Source organism: Penaeus chinensis, chromosome 10 (assembly GCF_019202785.1).
Source record: "Penaeus chinensis breed Huanghai No. 1 chromosome 10, ASM1920278v2, whole genome shotgun sequence".
Lineage (NCBI taxonomy): Eukaryota > Metazoa > Arthropoda > Malacostraca > Decapoda > Penaeidae > Penaeus > Penaeus chinensis.
In genome coordinates, this window is record NC_061828.1 from 1,723,930 (window position 1) to 1,745,989 (window position 22,060).

The following is a 22,060-nucleotide window of genomic DNA, read 5'->3' on the forward strand; positions in this document are numbered from 1 at the left end:
TGTAACTATTTTCGTGATTTCAAATGTTTAAACCAAATTCAATTAATAAATAACTTTTTCGAAAATGTACACTTACTAGACAAGCAGCACTATTGCAAATCATAATTGTGCTTGTCTACTTTGATGTCATTATCAGTAATGCTGCCACTATCATTACAAGGTCCATCCCGCTAGTTGAATTTTAATTTCAAGAAGTTTTTCAGCAGTTTTGCAGGATTTTTTCCAGGCCTAAAACTATTTTTCAAGGATGTATTTTGAACACAATATGACACACAAGTTTTTAAGAGGTATACAATACAAATTCCTATTAGTACTTGTCTTTGAGCACTAAACTATCGAAATAGAGAATACAACTAGAGCAAGAGTGAATATAATGGTCCACGGGTGTGCTCTTTGAGCACTAAACTATCGAAATAGAGAATACAACTAGAGCAAGAGTGAATATAATGGTCCACGGGTGTGTGACAAAACAAAGTAATCAAATCTCTGGAACCAAGGGTGTAACATGAAAATGATTCTTTTCATTTTATATCATGACACAGACGCTTTTCCTAAAATGAGTCAGCCAATGTAAATTTCCATGACTTTTCCAAGATTTCCTTTTGAAAATTCATTTTTCAAGATTTTCCGGACCTGGACAAAATAAATGCTGGAATTTCATATTATACACGAAATCCCTTTATTACTATTACTATTCTTGAGTTCTGTACCCCCTGTTTTACTCCATGTAAATATGTGACTTGGTAGCAGGAATATTGTAAAGGTATGAATGAACCTGAAATCGTGCTTAACATTTGACACGAATCGTAATTATGTATACCAAGCATCCTTACAGTAGAGGATAATAATGTGTAAATTGATTAGTAGAACATTACGAGATATTTCGTTTTAGTACAGAATATTAATCACCTGGAAATCCAGGCAAAGTGGTATGAAATCGTAAATTTGTCAAATATTCAATGTTAAGCTTAACTCGCTGAACATGATGTGACAAGTATAGCATATCAAACTAATCAATTCTGTTGGTTTGATTCTCTTGATTATCCGCGTAATGTTTGACTCTGTCATGGAGTGTATTTGTATTTTTGTATAAAAGTGAATTACCACATTATTTCATCCTATGCACTTATGCAACGTGGAAGCAAAACTGTAAAGCGTCACTCAACTATTGAGAGAGGAGCTACTGTCCAATATTGACAATACATATAAATTAAACAATTAGTTGATATACTCCTTAGAGATTTGGCCAATTGTCAATGTAATTTCTATGAAAGCCATTGTAGAGTATGGTTCCCCTGGTGTTATGTGAGTATAGTAGGTTCAAGTCTTGTATTTACATTTCTGTATAAAAATGCGTCACTATGTGTTTCTAACTTGCACTTGATATGCACAGTAGCTGACGAAGTCAAGGTATTACAGAGTAGAAATGGTCATTTACAGACACCTAATTTGAAATGATAGTAATATTGGTAATATAAATCTGATATTGCGTTCATATAACTGAGATTCATATCTTAATTATAAGTAGATTAATCCAGAGGTACTAGCGACCCATGGCAAAGGTGTAGTAAACCACTAGAAATCAGTGTGACATTTTTCCGTTCATCTTTAACAGAAATCACACGACCGACATATAATGTTATCCGAAAAGTTTATACAAGGTTTTGATTAAAATCCTCGGTGGGATTGGAACAGGTTTGAAGGTACTGTATTACCTGGCCGATTTTCGACAACGTTGTAGGAAAGCGCCACCGACTCCTGTTTACAGAGTGGACTTTGGTGTCCACTTTGATTTTAATAATTTTAATTTGTTGGAATGATATCCTCCCCGGAGGGAGTGGACCAATCCCGGAGGTACTGCAATACCGGGCCGATCCGCGGCAAAGGTGGAGCAAGCCCCTAGCACTTCGCCATTTTCCAAAAATCAGTTTAATATCGTAGATCCCACATGGGGATCGTATCAGATATTAAGCTGATAAGAACAGATACTACACTTTGATCTTAGCCAAAAGGCCGAGAAGCGATACTGAAGAAGATTGAAAGTGTGTCCTAGAAAATGTTTCTGTAGACTTGCTAGTGAAGTTCTTTATAGATAGCAGGGCGTAAACGACAAGACATTGGAATTTTTTTAAAACTGTAATATTTGTATAAAGTTGTGTAGTGCTTGTGGTAACCTTAATACCAATATAAGTGGATGGAGGACATATATGAAGAATATATTGAAACAAATCTTATTAATTTATTTAAAGAAGATCAACGCGTGTAATATGAATTGTATACTCAGGATTATATTAGATGTGTATATACATATATATATATATATTAATATATTGTTTTATATTTATATACATATTGATATTTATATATGTATATGTTACATATATATTTACTTATATTAATATATATATATATATATATATTTGTGTATATATATATTTACATATGTATAGATTAAAAGATATTGTGCAGATTTACCAGTCCTTTGTTGGCAAAATATGAAATATGCTTCTTTCATTCTGACGCCAAATATGTTGCCTAGGATTTTATGTGAAGTTTGGAAAAAATATATTTTACCATAGAATATCCATCACATAAAAAAATCGAAGATATTGATACTTCGTGTTGCCGCAGGGACTCAAAAACAAGTATTATATAATCCTACGTCAAGGCGGTGGTATTGGAATGGGTTCTGAAGAAATGTACATATATTGTTCATATAGTTTACTTTAGTCCCTGTGCCATTATTTGATTATATGTATAAATGTCTTGTTTTAAACTATGCATAGTATATACCTTATGTTTCCCTCTATATTTTACTGTATAGCATTTGATGAAATAAGTGTAGATTAGGCAGATACTATAAAATGGGCAAACTACGTCCACTGAGAATGAATTTAGAAGATGAAAGTATGGTCATACTTTATAGGATCACTTCTATAGTGCAATTACCGGGTTTCTCGCCGAGATTCTCGGAATATATTCAACCACGATGAGGACTGTTAGTGTAATCCTCTGAGCGGGAAGCGGTTCTCAAGTGTTTTGCTTGAGAGATTGATAACCGTTCTGACTTGGTTTACCGATGTTCAGAGGAGGATGACAGGCTGAGTGGTTGAATATCAATCCACAAGAAGTATTCTTGAACTTTTGAAAACTGATAAGGAGAAAAAAAAGTCATTTAAAAAGAGGTAAACTTTTTGGTTCGTGGCTTTCAAAATCCAAATTCGAGTCACAGCTTATAATTAATGTAAATATTTCCGTGATTTCAAGTGTTTAAACCAAATTTCCATTATTAAATATCTTTTCCTCAAATGTGGCTTACTCTGATGTCATTATTATCACTAATGTTGCTGCCACAGTGTTACTACAGGGTCCTTCCCCCTATTTGAATTTGAAACTCAAGGACTTTTCCAGGGCTTTTTCCAGGTTCAAACATTTTTTCAAAGGTGTAATTTAAACAAAATATGACATCAGGTTTTTAAGAGGTATACAAGAAAAGGTAAAAATGGATGGCAGCTTTACGTAATTTTTCATAACTATTTTTCATGTACTTTTTTCTTATTTTCAACCAATACTCTGTAATAAACTGTCTTCAATACTTGTCCCCAAACACTCAACTATTGAAATAGAGAGAATAACTAGAGCAACAGTGAATATAATGGTCCACAGAAATGTGTGACAAAACTAATTAAATCTCCGGAACCTAGGGTGTAACATGAAACAACGATTCTTTGAATTTTGTATCATGACAGACACTTTTCATGAAAAAAGTGAGTTTCCAATATAAATTTCCACTTTTCCAGATTTTCAGTAACTGGAAAGTGACACTGCTGGGATATTTTTTATTTTATTTTTTACAGGAATTACAGGTGACGCAAGGGCCCTTTTATAACTATTGCAGTGGGTAATTACCTTCTTGAGTTCTGTACCCCCTCTTTTACTTCATGTAAATGTGTTACTTGGTAGCAGCAATAATGTAAAGATCTGAATGAATCTGAAATCGTGCTTAACAACGGCCACGAATCGTGGGCTTTCGTCTTAGTACAGAATACTAACAGACTGTAAATGTAGGCAAAGTGATATAAAATTGTAAACGTAAAAATGGATGGCAGCTTTACGCAATTTCACATAACCATTTTTCATGTACTTTTTTCTTATTTTCAACCAATACTCTGTAATAAACTCTCATCAGTACTTGTCCTCAAACACTCAACTATTGAAATGTGCTTAACAACGGACACAAATCGTGGTCTTTCGTCTTAGTACAGAATACTAACTGACTGTAAATGTAGGCAAAGTGATCTAAAATTGTAAACGCTTCAAACGTTCTATGTTAAGATTAGCTCGCTGAACATGATGTGACAACTGTAGCATATCAAGCTAGGCAATTGTGTTTAGTGGATCGTGTGGTCTAATGGTTAGGTTCTCTGGGTTTTCCGTGTAGAGTATGTTTGAGTTTGTGATGGAGGGTATTTCTATTTCAGTATAAGAATTAATTAGTGCACTACTGTATCTTATTCACTTAAATGTTTGTGGGACTTAGATGCCTCATGGAGTGGGAAGGCATGCGGGTATTTCACACACTTCGAGTTTAAGGTGATAGTAACATTATTGAGTATACAATATCGACAACTGCTTCATATATTTCATCAATTAAAATCTCAGAATCCGAGAGGTACTGCAATACCTCCGATCCACGGTGAAGGTAAAGGAAGGTCCTAGTAAATCTCCAGTTCTCAGAAATCAATTTAATTTCGCGTGCTTTTATCAGAAAATGATGTTACTCCATAATATGTTTACATATTATTAAAACTGAACTGCAGTACTAAGCCAATCTTCGGTAACGAGGAAACAAATCTGTAAAGCGTCATTCAGCTATTTAGAGAGGAGCTACTGTCAAACATTGACAATACATATGAATTAAACGATTTTTTTTTATATAAATAGATTAATCCGGAGGTACTAGCGACATAGCAAAGGTGGAGTAAACCACTATAAATCCGTTTGACATTGTTCATTCTTAACATAAATCGTAATCCGAAAAAGTTTATACAAAGGTTTGATTAAAATCCTCGTTGGGAATGTATGAGGTTTGAAGGTATTATATTACCTGGCCAATTGCCGACAACGGTGTTGGAATGGCGTAAAGCGTCACCAACTCCTGTATACAGAGATGACCCTGTTATCCTGCATATTTCAATCATTTAATTTAGTTTATCGGAATGATTTCCTCCCTGGAGGGAGTGGACCAATCCCGGAGGTACTGCAATACCGGGCCGATCCGCGGCAAAGGTGGAGCAAGCCCCTAGCACTTCGCCATTTTCCAAAAATCAGTTTAATATCGTAGATCCCACATGGGGATCGTATCAGATATTAAGCTGATAAGAACAGATACTACACTTTGATCTTAGCCAAAAGGCCGAGAAGCGATACTGAAAGAAGGTTGAAAGTGTTTCCGAGAAAATGTTTATGAATACTTGCTAGTGAAGTTCTTTATAGATAGCAGGGCGTAAACGGCATGACGTTGGAAACTTTTTATTGTCATATAAGAATGTTTCCTACATGAAAATTCGAAAAAATGTTGCATGGATTTTCGACGTTGGATAACTTCATCAGACTCCAAAGTAAGTATATGTGGACAAACACTTCTTTGCCAACTAACATAAACCTCTGTTAACATAGTGTGAACATGCGTGGGTATAAGCGCACACTTACATGTCCGCACTTATAGACATGCACGTGCGTATTCATATTATATTTATACATATTCATGTGTATATATATGCCATGTTTATGTGTGTACATATGCAGTTTTACATAATAGTAAACGATCACAGAATATTTACGCAAGTATACCCTCCCCAAAACAGAACTTGTACGTTTTCATTTGGTAAAAAATCTCTAAAACTGCCTTAAATAAATTTTACTAAATTTGACTATACTTTCCATGTGATGTCATACTAGCATAATATAATGATCTGGTATATACTTTAATGTACATTAAGACCATGTGAATATTACCGTTACGCGATCATATATATCCATCTTAATATTACATTTATGTGAACATGTATATCCGTCTGTATTTATGGATGCGTTGATGGATTGGATGGATTTGTGTGTGCGCGCGCACACACAGATGTATACTTACGAACATTACCCTGTAAGGCGACGTTTTGTTTGTAAACATTGTTTTGAAATCTAATTATATGTGCTATTCACTAGAAGTTTCTTGGGAAAACTAAAGTCAAACGTGATATTTGTATAAAGTATTGTTGTGCGCGTGGGCTTCTCAGTATAGGCGGGTTTGGGTCGGCGCGTGGCTGAGAAAAACATACTTACCTGGCACAGGAGATACCGTGATCATGAAGGCGGTTTTCCCAGGGCGAGGCTCACCATTGCACTCCGGTGGCGCTGACCCCTGCGATTAACCCAAATGTGGTTAACTCGAGTGCGCAATTTTTGGTAGCGGGGGACTGCGTTCGCGCTATCCCCCTTATAAAATTGGTTTTACAGAAAAATTATCCTTATCCACCTGTCCATCTAGGCAGCTCTTGCTGGCTTTTTCGTTAGGTTAGTTTGTTAAAGCAGCCCACTGGAAGAAAAGTGTCTAATGACAACACAGATATATTATAGGTGTATGGTGTAGTGGTGTGAATCGGTCTTTTATTGAGAAATAATGAATAATTGACGTAAATGTAAATGAGATGTGTTTATGCAAGAATATAAATGCAACTATACTGATTTTTTTTTTCTGTGCGAAAGCTCCTTATGTTTTGCTTCATTTTCTTCATTATTTAAAGTTCTAATTCAAGAAAGAAAGACTCAGTTGATATAGACTATGTATTTCAATTATAAGCTCACATATTGTTTGAACCGAGGGAATTGGGCTATAGAAAAACTAAGTGAGACTCATTGAGTTGTTTAGTAAAAGGCAAAAGATTTATCCGTTTTGTAGGAAATCAGATTTAACAACGGTAACCTTAGTACCAATAACAGTGGATCGAGTGCATATATGAAAATATAGGTATAAGACTATGAAACTTACGTCGAAAGAAATACTGCTATTTTGTTTAATAAAGTTGACGCGTGCAATAAGAATTGTATACTCATGATTATACTAAATGTGTATATATATATACTTGTATATATATGTATATATATTTATGTATATATTTTTTATGTTTATGTATATATTTTTTATATTTATATACATATTGATATTTATATATATACAGTTATGTATATATAATTATATGAATGTGTATATATATATAATTGTGTTTATATGTATTTATGTATCTATATATTTTATATGTATAGATTAGAAGATATTGTGCAGATTTACCAATCCTTTGTTGGCAAAATATGAAATATGCTTCTTTCATTCTGACCCCAAATATGTTACCTAGGAATTTATTTAAAGTGCGAAAAACACACTTCTGCTGCAGTACATCAAACACACAAATCAGATATTTACATGTCAGAGGGAATTTTCTTACAATAAGGTTTCACGATTATGTATAGGCGAATAATGTGTTGTTAACGGTATCGCTTTAACTATTTACAAAGAAATGATGTATCGGAATTGCTTTTGAAAATCCCATGCTAATCCAAATGATGGTGATAATAATAGAAATACAATAATCATAACAATGCAAACACAACTGATGATACTGATAATACCAATGACAAACCGCAATAGCACTCAATATTCAAGATTCTGTAATGATCAGCATTTCTGCTCACGATTTGTTATATCGTTTAGCCCATACTTACAGTGTCGAGAATGTGCAGATTTATAACCGTGTACAATATAATTTTACTAAGTGTCTGATGCATTTCTTGTGCACCTTACATTCTTTACAGAGTTACACAGTTCAAAAATTGGTAAAAGGTTTAAGGCAGGCGCATAAAAGTGGTGACGTTGATTTAGCATTGCTTATACTCCTCATATGCTTGACTTTGCTGATGATGTTGCTATTCTATCTGAATCTCTGGAAACCCTAATGGCGGCTCTTGATGTATTTAGCAATGAAGCGAAGCCCCTGGGGGGATAGAGGTCTCCTGGACCAAGACTAAAATCCAGGATTTTTGGGCCCTTCTAGGAGACCCTGTGCAGTCGGTACGTGGTTGCGGTGAAAACATCGAAGTCACAGAGAGTTTTATATACCTCGGTAGTACAGTTCACGACTCTGGGCTGTCAGACCAGGAAGTCAGTAGACGGATTGGCCTGGCAGTTGGGGTCATGAAATCTCTCGACAAGAGTATTTGGAGATGCCGGTACCTGTGCAGAATAACCAAGCTACATGTTTTCAAGGCCCTGATACTGCCAGTTTTACTATGAGGGAATGAAACTAGGACGCTATCTTGTGCTTTGGAATCTCGTCTTGATGCCTTTTGTAACAGATCCTTGCGCCGGATCATGGGGTTACAGTTGGCGGGACCATGTGTCCAATCAACGGCTGCACCGTGAGACCAAGACCAAGATTCCTGCAGGATGACCCTGCCCACCAGGTTGTCTCTGTCCAAGACAACCCTGGTTGGAGGAGGCCTGTGGGACGACCGAGAAGGTCGTGGCTTGGGCAGATCGATCAAGCATATCGTGAGGAGCTAGAGATGGGCCAAGCAAAAACGAAAGAAAGATACATCATATTAAAATGAATGGAAAATCTGAGCAGAAAGAAAATTAGTTAATGTTGTCATTACTAATGCCAACGATCATACCACGTTGAAAGCACCGCTTCTCGTCCGATCAGCGAAGTTAAGCAACATTGGGTCTGGTCAGTACTTGGATGGGTGACCGCCTGGGAACACCAGATGCTGTTGGCATTTTATTATATATGGTGAATGTGATTTGCATGTTATGCAATTTATAGTAGCTCTTCTTATATTTTTGTAAAGAAATCAATTAAAATTATACTTCAATCGATAGGAAACAGTAAAATTCATCACCTTCGGAAAGAGGAAGGATAAACAGAAAACTAATATGATAGGAGTAACTTAAGTAAATGCAATTCTGCATTCTAAGCATTTTATCAAATTTCGGATAATAAATAGATTTTGCTAAATTTTAGAAAAATATTTGAACCTTGCTTGTATTACTAAGAATCATATTAGTAAAGATATGTACATTAACAAGAAAATGATTGTAATAAAGATATCAGTCTAGAAAAAAGAAAACTGACGATTAAGAGTTAGCAATATATTTTTAGTTCTGTACAATTCCTTGTAGTCTTCTAGAGCCGAAAAACGGTAAGAAATGACTGTCGTCTGTGTATGATCTTAGTAACGAGTGAGGACAAATGAAATTATATATATATATATATATGGTCATTGCCGTAAATATACAGACTGCTAATTCCTTCGCCAAAAATCATAGCACGGTGAAAGCACCACTCATCGTCCGATCAGCGAAATTAAATGACGGGTCTATTCAATATTTGGATGGATTACCGCCTGAGAACTCCAGATCCTGTTGGCATTTTCTTACTTTGTATGTTCATGAAGAACAGTGTCCCCACTTGTTAAATGTGGAAAATCCCAGATGGGATTCATTGATTGATTATTTAAACTTATCTGCTGCATCAACAGCTAAGGTCATTAGCGGCGAACACCTTGTTTGACTGAAAAATATTAAAATATTTAAAACATTAAAACTCTGTCAATAAATGTCATAAATAACAATAAATATTATATTAAAAATCGAAGCATAAATATTATGCTCTAAATGTCTAAAAAACTATTGCATAAACATTATGCATAACTAAATTTTATTGAAAATATTAGTTTCCCTAAGGAAACTAATAAGACCTTCTATGTCACAGTCCTCCCCCAATACATTTTGTAGTGTATATGGGGAGACAAGTACCTTCCTCTTTGGTCTGAGAATGTTGCACATCTTACCATTACATGTGCGACCGTTAATGGCTCTTGACATTCCTCACAGCGTGCTTCACATCATCGGCCCATGAGTCAGTCTTGTGTGCCCGATTCTCAGCCTTGTTATTACAACTTCTACTTGTCGGTTGGGGTGGATGCTGGTCACCCAACTGCCAAGGTCATCTCTAATCTCTCGCAGTTTATTTCTAGAGGTATGCCTCCATTGTTCCCTCCATTTATCACGAAGACAGTTCCTGATGTTGGGTTTCAAGTCAGTGTGTGGGAGAGGAATACGAGCATCACAGGGCGGAGTTGCAGCTGCCTTGGCCTTCTGATCAGCTCGCTCATTCCCACTGATACCAACATGTGCTGGCACCCAACACAGTTATCATTTTATGTGCTGACATCAGTGCAAGCCAATCTTGAACCTCCCTCACCACTGGAAGTGACGAGTTTAAGCTCTTGATTGCTTGCAGGGCACTACGAGAGTCACAATATATTACAACGGAATGGTTTGTAAGATCTCTAGTCATCTTGACTGCTGCAAGGATGGCATGTAACTCTGCAGTGAAAATCGAGGCTGATCGAGAAAGACTGCCAGATGCAGTCATCCTTCTGCTCACTGCTGCAAAGCCCACAATATTTTCAGATTTCGAACCATCTGTATATATTGCATATGATCCTTGGTACTTAGAAGTGTGTTGAAGAAATATCTCTCTGACTTCTGCTTCAGATCTCTCCCCTTTCCCGATTCCGACCAAATCGAACTCGACTTGATTAGTCCAAGGGGGGACTTGGGAAGTTCCAACAGCCAGAACCTTAGTGAGATTTAAATTAAGATCTTCCACCAGATTCCTCATTCTCCTACCTTAGGATCAGCTATCCTCAAGTGGGTTGAAAACCAATCTGGATGTAGGAGATCCCGGAATCCTTTGTAGTCTCGTGTAGTAAATCAGGTTCATATAGTCCCTGTGTAATGAAAGAGATGGTTCTCCACTCTCAGCATACAGGGACTCCACAGGTGAAGACCTGAAAGCCCCTATACAGATTCTCAGAGCTTCATTATGAACCGAGTCCAACATCCGGAGAACAGTGGGAGTGGGAGATGAATAAGCCTCACATCCATAGTCAAGTTTACTACGAATAAGTGCTCGGTAAAGCCGCAGAAGCGTTGTGCGGTCTGCACCCTAAGATAGGTGTGACAGAACCCGCAAAATACTAAGCGCTTTTGTAGCTTTCACCTTCAACTGTTTAATGTGAGCCACCCATGTAAGCCTTGAGTCAAAAATTAGACCCAAGTACTTTACCTCTTGGACAAAATGCAGTGGGTTTGCTCCTAAATAGAGGGAAGGATGGAACTTTCCCCTTTTGTGGAAATGCATAGCCATGGTCTTGCTTGGAGAAAATTTGAACTCATGGCATGAGCAGTAAAGTGTAAAGTCATCCACATACAGACTACATGAGACAGCACTTGGAATGACCTTTACGATGTCATTTATAGCAATGGCAAACAGGGTCACACTTAAGACACTCCCTTGTGGGACCCCTTCTAGCTAGTCCTCCAGGTTAGAGAGGCTGTTTCCCACCCTCACTCTAAACTTCCTGTCAGCAAGGAAGCTTTGTATGAAGGTAGGCAATGTTCCTCTTAAACCAATGTCATACAGCTTCATGAGTATGCCATGCTTCCAAGTAGTATCATAAGCCTTTTCAAGGTCTAAGAAGACTGCTAACATATGACGTCGCTGTGTGAAGGAATTCTGTATAGCAGTTTCCATCCTTACAAGTGCATCTGTGGTCGATCTCAGTTTTCTAAACCCATATTGATATGGGGTCAGTACGTTTTCCTTTTCTAGCAGCCATGTCAACCTGAAGTTTACCATTTTCTCCATCAACTTGCAGATGCAGCTGGTAAGAGAAATTGGTCTATAATGCCCTGGTATAGAAGCATCCTTGCCAGGTTTAGGGACAGGAATGATTATAGCTTCTTTCCATGTGGATGGCACTGTGCCCTCCCTATAGATCCTATTGAATAGATCCAACAGGAACGTTTCAGAACTCTCCGGTAAGTGAGATATTATTTGGTATGGAATATTGTCATTTCCTGTGGCAGTCTGTATGGAAGTTCTGCTGCAGTGCTACTGAAGAACGACACTGGGTGTCGTTCCTGTTCAGCCCGAAGAGTGGAGAATCGGGCAGTGTAAGTTGCTCCAGAGGAGATCTCTGCCATGGATTTTGCCAGCTCATTTGCAACATCTGTTTTGTCTGTCAGGATTATACCATCTATTTTCAGAGCAGGTGGTGATATGGATGTGCTCTTTCCAGCGATCTTACGCACCTTGTCCCATGCTAAGGGGGTCCCAGAGTTAATTAAGGAGACATATTGTCTCCACAATGTCCGCCTAGCCTCCTTTAGTACTCGCCTGGTCTTAGCTCGGGTCTCTTTGTACTGGATCAATGTTACATTGCTTGGGCGTCGTTTCAACTGCCTTAATGCAGCTTTTCTTGCTCTGACAGCTTGTTGGCATTCATCAGACCACTATGGTACCGGAGGTCGACGGTACTGCACATTACTTCTGGGAATTGATGCTTCTGCTGCAAGGTGAATTCGTGATGTGAATTGATTAACAGCATCTTGAACACACTGGAAATCATTCACAGATCCTTGCAATACTGCAGTTGATCTAAAAAGATTCCAGTCTGCATGTTGAAGTCGCCATCTCTGCACTCCATTGGCTGGAATACCATTCATCTCCTCCAAAAGTACTTCCATGTTAGTCTTCCATGACCTGCCAAGTGAAATTCAACTGTGAATCAGGTGAACCAATTGACAGGTCAATACTGGAGAATGTCCCATTTTGAATTTGGAAATGTGTGGGTGCGTCACTGTTCAGTAAAACTGCATCTACTCTTGAGAACAAGGACTCCAAGGCCCTTCCTCGAGGGTTGCACAAAGTGTCTCCCCATAGGCGATGCCGACCATGGAAGTCTCCCAAGAGTAGAAATGGATGAGGCAACTGCCCAAGTAAATCTTCCAAATCATGTATGTTGAGATTATGTGGAGGGAGGTAGATGGATGCAACAGTGTAAGGTCGTGTCAAGCCTATTCTCACAGCCTTCACCTGCAGTGTCGTCTGCAGGTGGATGGCCTGGAAGGGAATATCCTGACGTACCATCACTGCTACTCCTCCATGAGGTCCATTATCAAAGGTCCCATAATGGGCTTGAACTTAGAATCCTCTCATGGGAATTGGACGATTTTCCCTGATCATAATCTCTTGTAGGCATACACAAACTGGATTACATGAAGCTATCAGATGTTGCTGTTCTTCCCATTTTGCATGAATTCTCTGACAATTCCATTGGATTAGGGTATCCAGTTCTTCAGGATGACAAACTACTTCATAAGGTGTTTGGCAGCACCTGTGGTTAAGGCCCGCCCCACATCTTTAGGCTGTCCTTTTCCAGCATCTTGGGAATACCTTTTGATGGGTTGTTTAACTGTGGAACTAGTTTCCACAGGCTTTCTTTGGACAGACTCAGAATTTCTTTGCTTGGGCAAAGGACGGACCTGAGCCTTCGGTTCAGGAGCATTCTGTCTAGCAGCGGAGGCCCCTGTGGATATGGTAGCCTCAGGAGCCCTGCCACAACGCCGAGCTGCTCTTTCAACTTCTTGTCGCAGAAGGATTTTTCAGTCGTCCTTGAAACTGAAAACAGAAAGTACGTGTATTACAAAGACTTAGTGTTTTTGTGAGAAGCGACAGTAAATACAATGCTAATGTGTGCAACACAGGAAAGATAAATGAGGCTGTTACTTAGCAAGTTAAGCGGAGTGTAGTTGATTTCGCAGGAAGCGATTGTTTATGAAAACTAATTTAAAAAGTGGTTAAAAGTTCTCACATTTTCTTGTGCTTATTAACTATGGGCATGTGCGTTTCATCTGTATAAATATAGGAATAATGGAAGAAGAAGCAAATGTTAATGGAAAAGTGTTGTCGATCTAATGTGCATGAAACTTAGGAAAGGAAATAAATCACCGACACCTATGATTTAAGGAATTAAGGCATAGTTCTGGGATGGAAGAAGACATAACTTGGAAACGGTAAGTCCCAAATGACAGCCTTTTTAACTTTTACGATACAATTAACGGTGAGGGTTTCAGAGTTGTTGTTTTTATTTTGAGGTGGGGGGGGGGGGGGATAAATAAATTATACCTACATTGTTAGCAATCCATTTACGTGTCGGAAAGTTATCGTTATACTGATTTTTTCTCATTAAATAAATAGTTTCGACCTTATTTGCTTGTTCGTCACGTATAGTCCTAGATTCAGAATGCTGAATTTAGTGATATTTTATGCAAATTATTATTACAACGATAACTGTCATATAGATATTGTCATATCGATAAAGGTTAATGCCTGTCGTTGCCAGCAAAGTTAGCAAAGAACTGTGGACACCGTTGAATTCGCCTTATTTACTAACATGGGTATGGTAGAATACACATACATGTGTATACATACACATGTTCACAGATGTACACACGTGCACATACATGTACACGCGTGCAAACATACATGTACACAGTGAATGCACATGCACACATACATGTACACAGTGAACTCACATGTACACATGTACAAACACTAACATGTACACACATACACATGTACACATACACACACATGTACACATACACACACATGTACACACATGTACACATACACACACATGTACACATACACACATGTACACACATGTACACATACACACACATGTACACATACACACATGTACACATACACACAAATGTATACATACACACATGTACACATGTACAAACACTAACATGTACACACATACACATGTATGCACACACATGTACACATACACACACATGTACACATACACACACATGTACACATACACACATGTACACGTACATACAAATGTATACATACACACACATGTATACACATACACATGTACACATACACACGTACACACATTCATGTATACACATGTACACATGTACATACTTACACACACCCATTTATACACATTTAAACATGTACACATGTACACATGCATTCACATGTACACACATTTATACATGTGTACACACATCTATACATGTGTACACACATGTATACACATGTACACACATGTACACATAAGCATGCACAAAAGTATGCACATGTACATGCTCACTTGTACAAAGACACAAACACATGTACAAACACACATGTACAAATGCACATAGACACATGTATTCACACATGTATAAACACACATGTTAAAATGCACATAGACACATGTATACACACACATGTACATGCATACACACCCACAAGTGCACACAACCCACACATGCACACACTTGTACAAACATATGCATACACTTGTACAAACATATGTACACATTTGTACAAACAATGTACAAACTTGTACAAACATATGCTCACACTTGTACAAGCACATGTACACACTTGTACAAACACATTACACACTTGTACAAACAAATGCACACACTTGTACAAACATATGCACTTGCTTGTACAAACATATGCACACACTTGTACAAACACATGTACACACTTGTACAAACATATGCACACACTTGTTCAAACATATGCACATACTTGTATAAACATATGCACACACTTGTACAAACATATGCACACACTTGTACAAACATATACACAGATATACATAATTGAACACATGTATAAACACATACACATGGACACACATACACACATGTACACATATATGGACCTGCATGCACACATGTACATACAATAACCAACACATGTGCGCACACACACACATGTGCATGTACACATGCACACACAATGTACACACACACACACATGCACAAATGCACACACACACATACACACACGTGCGCACACGCACACTCACATGCACACGCACAAGTGCACAGACACACACACACACACACACACGCACACACATGTACATATACATGCACAGTAACATGCAAACACATATAGACTATAAGCATACATGTACAGCCACACATACTTATAAACTGTGTAAACACATGCACACGCATGTACATGCACACACACATGTACATACACACATGCACACACTTAGGCACATGTACACATATAAATAGATGTACACACATGGGCATATGTACAACCATAGACACACATGGACATATGTACACACACACACACACATGGATATATGCACACACACACACACACACACACACACACACACACACACACACACCCATGGACATATTTACACAAACATACACACACATAGACATACATACGCATACACACGAACCCACACTTGTACAAACAAATGCACACATGTACAAACAAATGTACAAACAAAAGCATACAACTTACATTTACACACACACACACACATACACTCGCACATACATGCACACAATGAACACACGTGCACACATTGAGCACACATACAAACCTACCAATACATCCACACAGCCACACATGAGCATGCATGCACAACCACATACATACAATACAGACACACACACAAAACACACATAAAACACACACACACACACACACACACACACACACACACACACACACACACAATACACACACACACACACACACAATACACACACACACACACACACAATACACACACACACAACACACAACACACACATACACAATGAACACACACACACAATGAACACACACAATGAACACACACACACAATGAACACACACACACACAATGAACACACACACACACACACATACACATGTATAAACATAAATATGCCATACATACAAAGTACAAACCCAGAAAAGCACATGTATATACTGACACCCATGTACACATTTACACACATGTACATATACATGTATATACAAGTACATACACATACATACAAATGTGCACGTGCATAAACCCTTTTCTCCCACAGACCTATCCTGGCCTTTCTTTGTAGTAATTCACAAGAACATGTTCATCTGCTTCAGAGTGTTTTGTCCAGGTTTTGAGCTCATTCCATGATACCCTGAGAGTTTGTACCACACAATTGTTTCAGGGATGTTGCACTTCTTTACACAAACTTAAACAGTATAACAGTAAATATATATATATATATATATAATGTTGCTAGTAGCTTATTCAAATATGAAGATGTATATTTTTATATTTGATAGATTTAAACTTAAATGTACAAAGATTATCATCAGCAATCGTTACATTTTTATGTCTTCAAAACCTTCTTGCAAGACATTTTCTGAATGGTGGCCTTCCTTGACTTCTTATTAATATTTTTGATGACATTGTTGCTCATAGTTTTGAATTGATTTTACTAGAATAAAAGCTGAAGGAAAGATGTTTAATATTATCAGGTCCCATAAAATGTCCAGTATGTAGTCCATAGAGCAATACACATGCATCATATACAATTAGGACACTTATCCTTAGTGGTTTTCTGTACTGCATCCTTAGTGGGTATGTTGTGGCCCCAATTCTAATAGATATCACATTACTACGCAAGATATTTTGACCCTTTTGCTATATACTGATAGAGCAAGGGCCAAAATTTTGTCATATGCTGCATATTCCCCTGTAAGAACATTTTGAGAAAAGTGTATCTTAATTGGCCAGAGGTGGCATTTAGTATGCATCCCCTTCCAATCTCCCTACTTTCATACAAAGCCCTAATTTAGGGCTTGGGTTTATTTTCAGGACCTTAGCTATTGATCAGAAAAAAAGTGGGAATAACATATACTGAATTACAGGTTCTTAATTTCAATTTTGAACTATTTTTGGACTATTTAGGCCAAGGGATGTATGAAACACGTCACCTATTCTTACATTTTCTTTGCTGTATCCAAATTAATGGAAATAAAAGGTCACCATATTCAAGGAATGGGGAAATCAGGATCGATCAGTTGGACGTGCTGATGAGGGCACGTGAAGCCATCTGTATGCAACAAAACTCACTAAAATCAAAAGGGGACAGTAAATAAACCCGCTGATATTGAATTAATTATGTATTCTGATATAAATATATATAATACACATATCTGTAAAGATATGTGTATATATATATGAATATGTATGTATTTATATGTATATATAAATATATTTGTGCTTGTGTTTGTGTTTGTCTATTTATATACACATTTATTTGTATTCATATCCATATATATACATATAGATATGTGCACATGCATAAACATATGAGTATGTATGTGAATATATTTAGATTTGCGTATATGTTTGGTAATGTACATATATACATATATATATGGTTTTGTATATATGGATATATATGCATGTATACGCATGTATACATATGTATGTGTTAATATGCGTAGTCATGTACATATGCAGATAGGCATGTTGATAGATATACATATGTTAACATGTATATATATTTATGCATATGTTTACATGTATATATATATATTGTATATACTGTATATTTATGTACGTAATGGATGAAAGGATGAAAGAGGATGGAATTTCATGTGGTCAATAAATATCCAGACTTTCTCCGTACTACGTGACCAGTTTGAAATCGACTATTGTATGTTTATTGTTATAAGATAAATTTGAACCCACCGAAGTGGGCTATAGAAAAAATTGAGTAAGACTCATTGAGTTGTTCCCCTCCACGGAAATCTTTAGTAAAAGGCGAAAGATTTATGCGTTTTGAAGGGAAACCAGAGTTATTAAATAATGCTTAGCGAATTGACCAACAACGGTAGACTGAGGACTCGTGGAGTGATAAGTATAAAGGCAAGAAACACATCTTGAAATAAACACTATTGTATTTTATCTATTAAGTATTAGTACGCACAAAAGCAAGTGTGTAGTTATATTTACGTTAACCAAGTATATATGCCAGGTAGTTTGAACGTAACTGAATTTAACTGAACGTAACTAAATTTAACAATTGAAATAAAAACATCGCATATGAAGAGGAATGTTGTTCTTTTAACCATTAACCATCAAGATAATTGTTTGAAGATACATAAACCGTATCAGATTATTTTATAGTACCTAGAAATGTGCAACTTGAATTTCATTGAGGTGCATTGGAATAGGTTCTAAAAAAATATACATTTATTGTTCATATAGTTTATTTCAATCCCTGTGCCACATTATTTAATATGTATAAATGTCTCGTTGTTTTAAACTCTGTATAGTATATGCATTAAGTTTCCCCTCTATATTTTACTGTATACATTTTGATGAAATAGGTGTAGAGTATGCTAATACTTTAAAATGGGCAAACTACGTCCACATATTACACCATACATATACCAGCATATGAAGACACGAAAATCCTTTGTAGTAGAACAAAGTCGTCAGTAAAATGTAGTGTTAGAGTGAATTTAGTATGTAAAAGTATGATCATACTTTATAGGATCACTTCTATAGTGCGATTGCCGGGTTTCTCGCCGAGATTCTCGGAATATATTCAACCACGATGAGGACTGTTAGTGTAATCCTCTGGGCGGGAAGCGGCTCTCAAGTGTTTTGCTTGAGAGATTTGATGACCGTTCTGACTCGGTTTACCGATGTTCAGAGGAGGATGACACAGGCTGAGTGGTTGAATATCAATCCACAAGAAGTATTCTTGAACTTTTGAAAACTCCTGATAAGGAGAGAAAAACAATAAATGTACCTGTAACGAAAGTGAAGTTTGACTGCTTATAATTAATATAACTATTTTCGTGATTTCAAATGTTTAAACCAAATTTCCAATAATAGATAACTTATTTTTCTTAAATGTAGATACTATTACGCTCACCTAACAAGCAGCACTATTACATATCATAAAACGTGAAGTTTGATTGCTTATAATTAATGTAACTATTTTCGTGACTTCAAATGATTAAACCAAATTTCCATTAATAAATAACTTTTTCGAAAATGTAGATACTATTACACTTACCACACAAGCAGCATTAATACATATCCTAACTGTGCTTTGTCTACTTTGATGTCATTATCAGTAATGCTGCCACTACCACTGTTAAGTCTTATTACAAGGTCCTTTCCCCTATTTGAAGTTTTTGAGGAGTTTTCCAGGCCCAGAACCATTTTTCAAGGATGTATTTTGAACACAATATGACACCAAATTTTCAAGAGGTATACTATACTCTGCCACAAATTCCTATTAGTACTTGTCTTTAAGCGCTAAACTATCAAAATAGAGAGTACAACTAGAGCAACAGTGAATATAATGTTCCAAGGAAGTGTGAGAAAACAAACTAATCAAATCACCGGAACCTAGGGTGTAACATGAAACACTGATTCTTTTCATTTTATATCATGACACAGACGCTTTTCATAGAAAAAAAAAAAAAAAAAAATGAGTCCGCCAATGTAAATGTCCACGTCTTTTCGAGGATTTCCTTTTTATTTATTTTTTATTTTTTCAAGATTTTCCGGGCCTGGAAAATAAAAATGCTAGAATTCCATTTTATACAGGAATTCCAGGTGACGGAATGACCCTTTATAACTTTTACTATTCTTGAGTTCTGTACCTCCTGTTTTACTTCATGTAAATATGTGACTTGGTAGCAGCAATATTGTAAAGGTATGAATGAATCTGAAATCGTGATTATGTATACCAAGCATCCTTACAGTAGAGGATAATAATGTGTAAATAGATTAGTAGAACATTACGAGAAATTTTGTCTTAGTACAGAATATTAATGGACTGTAAATCCAGGCAAAATTATATATAATCGTAAAATTGTCAAATGTTCAATGTTAAGCTTTACTCGCTGAAGCTAATCAATTCTGTTTAGTGGTCTAATGGTTTGATTATCTAGATTATCCGCGTAGAGTATGCTTGAGTCTGCCATGAAGTGTATTTTTATTTCTGTATAAAAGTTAATTACCACATTACTTCATCTTATGCACTTATGCAACGAGGAAGCAAATCTGTAAAGCGTTAAAGCGTCACTCAACTATTGAGAGAGGAGCTACTGTCCAAAATTGACAATGTATATAAATTAAGCAATTAGTGGATACACTACTCAGAGAGGTTTGACCAATTATCAATGTAATTTCTATGAAAGCTATTGTAGAGTATGGTTCCCCTGGTGTTATGCGGGTTAGTAGGTTCAAGTCCTTGTATTTCCATTTCTGTGTAAAAATGCGTCACTATATCTTTCTAACTTGCATTTGATATGCACAGTAGATGATGAAGGTAAGGTTTTACAGAGTAGAAAAATATTTGTCATTTAGAGACACCTAATTTGAAATGATAGTAATATTGATAATATAGATCTGATATTGCGTTCATATAACTGAATAATTCTTATCTTGATTATAAGTAGATTAATCCGGTACTAGCGACCCATAGCAAAGGTGTAGTAAACCACTAGAAATCAGTGTGACATTTTTTCTGTTCATTTTTAACAGAAATCACGCAGCCGACATATAATGTTATCCGAAAAAGTTTATACAAGGTTTTGATTAAAATCCTTCTCGGTGGGATTGGAGCAGGTTTACCTGGTCGATTCCCGACAACGCTATAGGAAAGCGTAACCGACTCGTGTTGACAGAGTGGACTTTGGTGTCCTGCAAATTTCAACAATTTAATTTAGTTTATTGGAATGATATCCTCCCCGGAGGGAGTGGACCAATCCCGGAGGTACTGCAATACCGGGTCGATCCGCGGCAAAGGTGGAGCAAGCCCCTAGCACTTCGCCATTTTCCAAAAATCAGTTTAATATCGTAGATCCCACATGGGGATCGTATCAGATATTAAGCTGATAAGAACAGATACTACACTTTGATCTTAGCCAAAAGGCCGAGAAGCGATACTGAAAGATTTTTTTTTTTTTTTTTTTTTTTTTTTGGATTTCTTGGCTATCAACCAGCGGCACATGGCCAAGGTTATTAAGCCAATGGATCCTATTTATTCTATCAATCTATATAAGGTCATAAAGTTTTGTCTCCCTTAGAAAAGCAATTACTTTATTTATTATTTTTTCATCGTCTAATAATAGATTTGACAGTGTAAATTCTTTGTTTTTTATTCTTAGATAATTTTGGAGTGGTTTTCTTTGGTGTGAGAATTTTCGGCATACTATAAAAAGATGGTTGATGGTTAGGCTGGTGTTGCAGTCAGGGCATTGTGGAGGGAATGTTCTTTCTATATAGGGGGTGAGGTGGG

The 22,060-nt window shown here is 36.8% G+C and overlaps 8 non-coding genes across 8 annotated transcripts; 4 read left to right on the forward strand and 4 right to left on the reverse strand.

The window, feature by feature from the left end:
• Nucleotides 1-1,832: 1,832 nt before the first annotated feature.
• LOC125030085 lies at nt 1,833-2,025 on the reverse strand. The gene has a single exon (XR_007115283.1). It is a non-coding gene; the product is annotated as a U2 spliceosomal RNA (small nuclear RNA).
• An 884-nt stretch (nt 2,026-2,909) lies between these two features.
• Nucleotides 2,910-3,110, forward strand: LOC125030139. The gene has a single exon (XR_007115331.1). It is a non-coding gene; the product is annotated as a small nucleolar RNA U3 (small nucleolar RNA).
• Nucleotides 3,111-5,235: 2,125 nt separating this feature from the next.
• LOC125030087 lies at nt 5,236-5,428 on the reverse strand. Its single transcript, XR_007115285.1, has one exon. It is a non-coding gene; the product is annotated as a U2 spliceosomal RNA (small nuclear RNA).
• A 903-nt stretch (nt 5,429-6,331) lies between these two features.
• Nucleotides 6,332-6,494, forward strand: LOC125030211. Its single transcript, XR_007115390.1, has one exon. It is a non-coding gene; the product is annotated as a U1 spliceosomal RNA (small nuclear RNA).
• Nucleotides 6,495-8,710: 2,216 nt separating this feature from the next.
• On the forward strand, nt 8,711-8,829 carry LOC125030098. Its single transcript, XR_007115295.1, has one exon. It is a non-coding gene; the product is annotated as a 5S ribosomal RNA (ribosomal RNA).
• A 9,646-nt stretch (nt 8,830-18,475) lies between these two features.
• Nucleotides 18,476-18,593, reverse strand: LOC125030161. Its single transcript, XR_007115350.1, has one exon. It is a non-coding gene; the product is annotated as a U5 spliceosomal RNA (small nuclear RNA).
• A 681-nt stretch (nt 18,594-19,274) lies between these two features.
• Nucleotides 19,275-19,478, forward strand: LOC125030128. Its single transcript, XR_007115320.1, has one exon. It is a non-coding gene; the product is annotated as a small nucleolar RNA U3 (small nucleolar RNA).
• A 2,035-nt stretch (nt 19,479-21,513) lies between these two features.
• On the reverse strand, nt 21,514-21,706 carry LOC125030081. Its single transcript, XR_007115279.1, has one exon. It is a non-coding gene; the product is annotated as a U2 spliceosomal RNA (small nuclear RNA).
• Nucleotides 21,707-22,060: the final 354 nt, after the last annotated feature.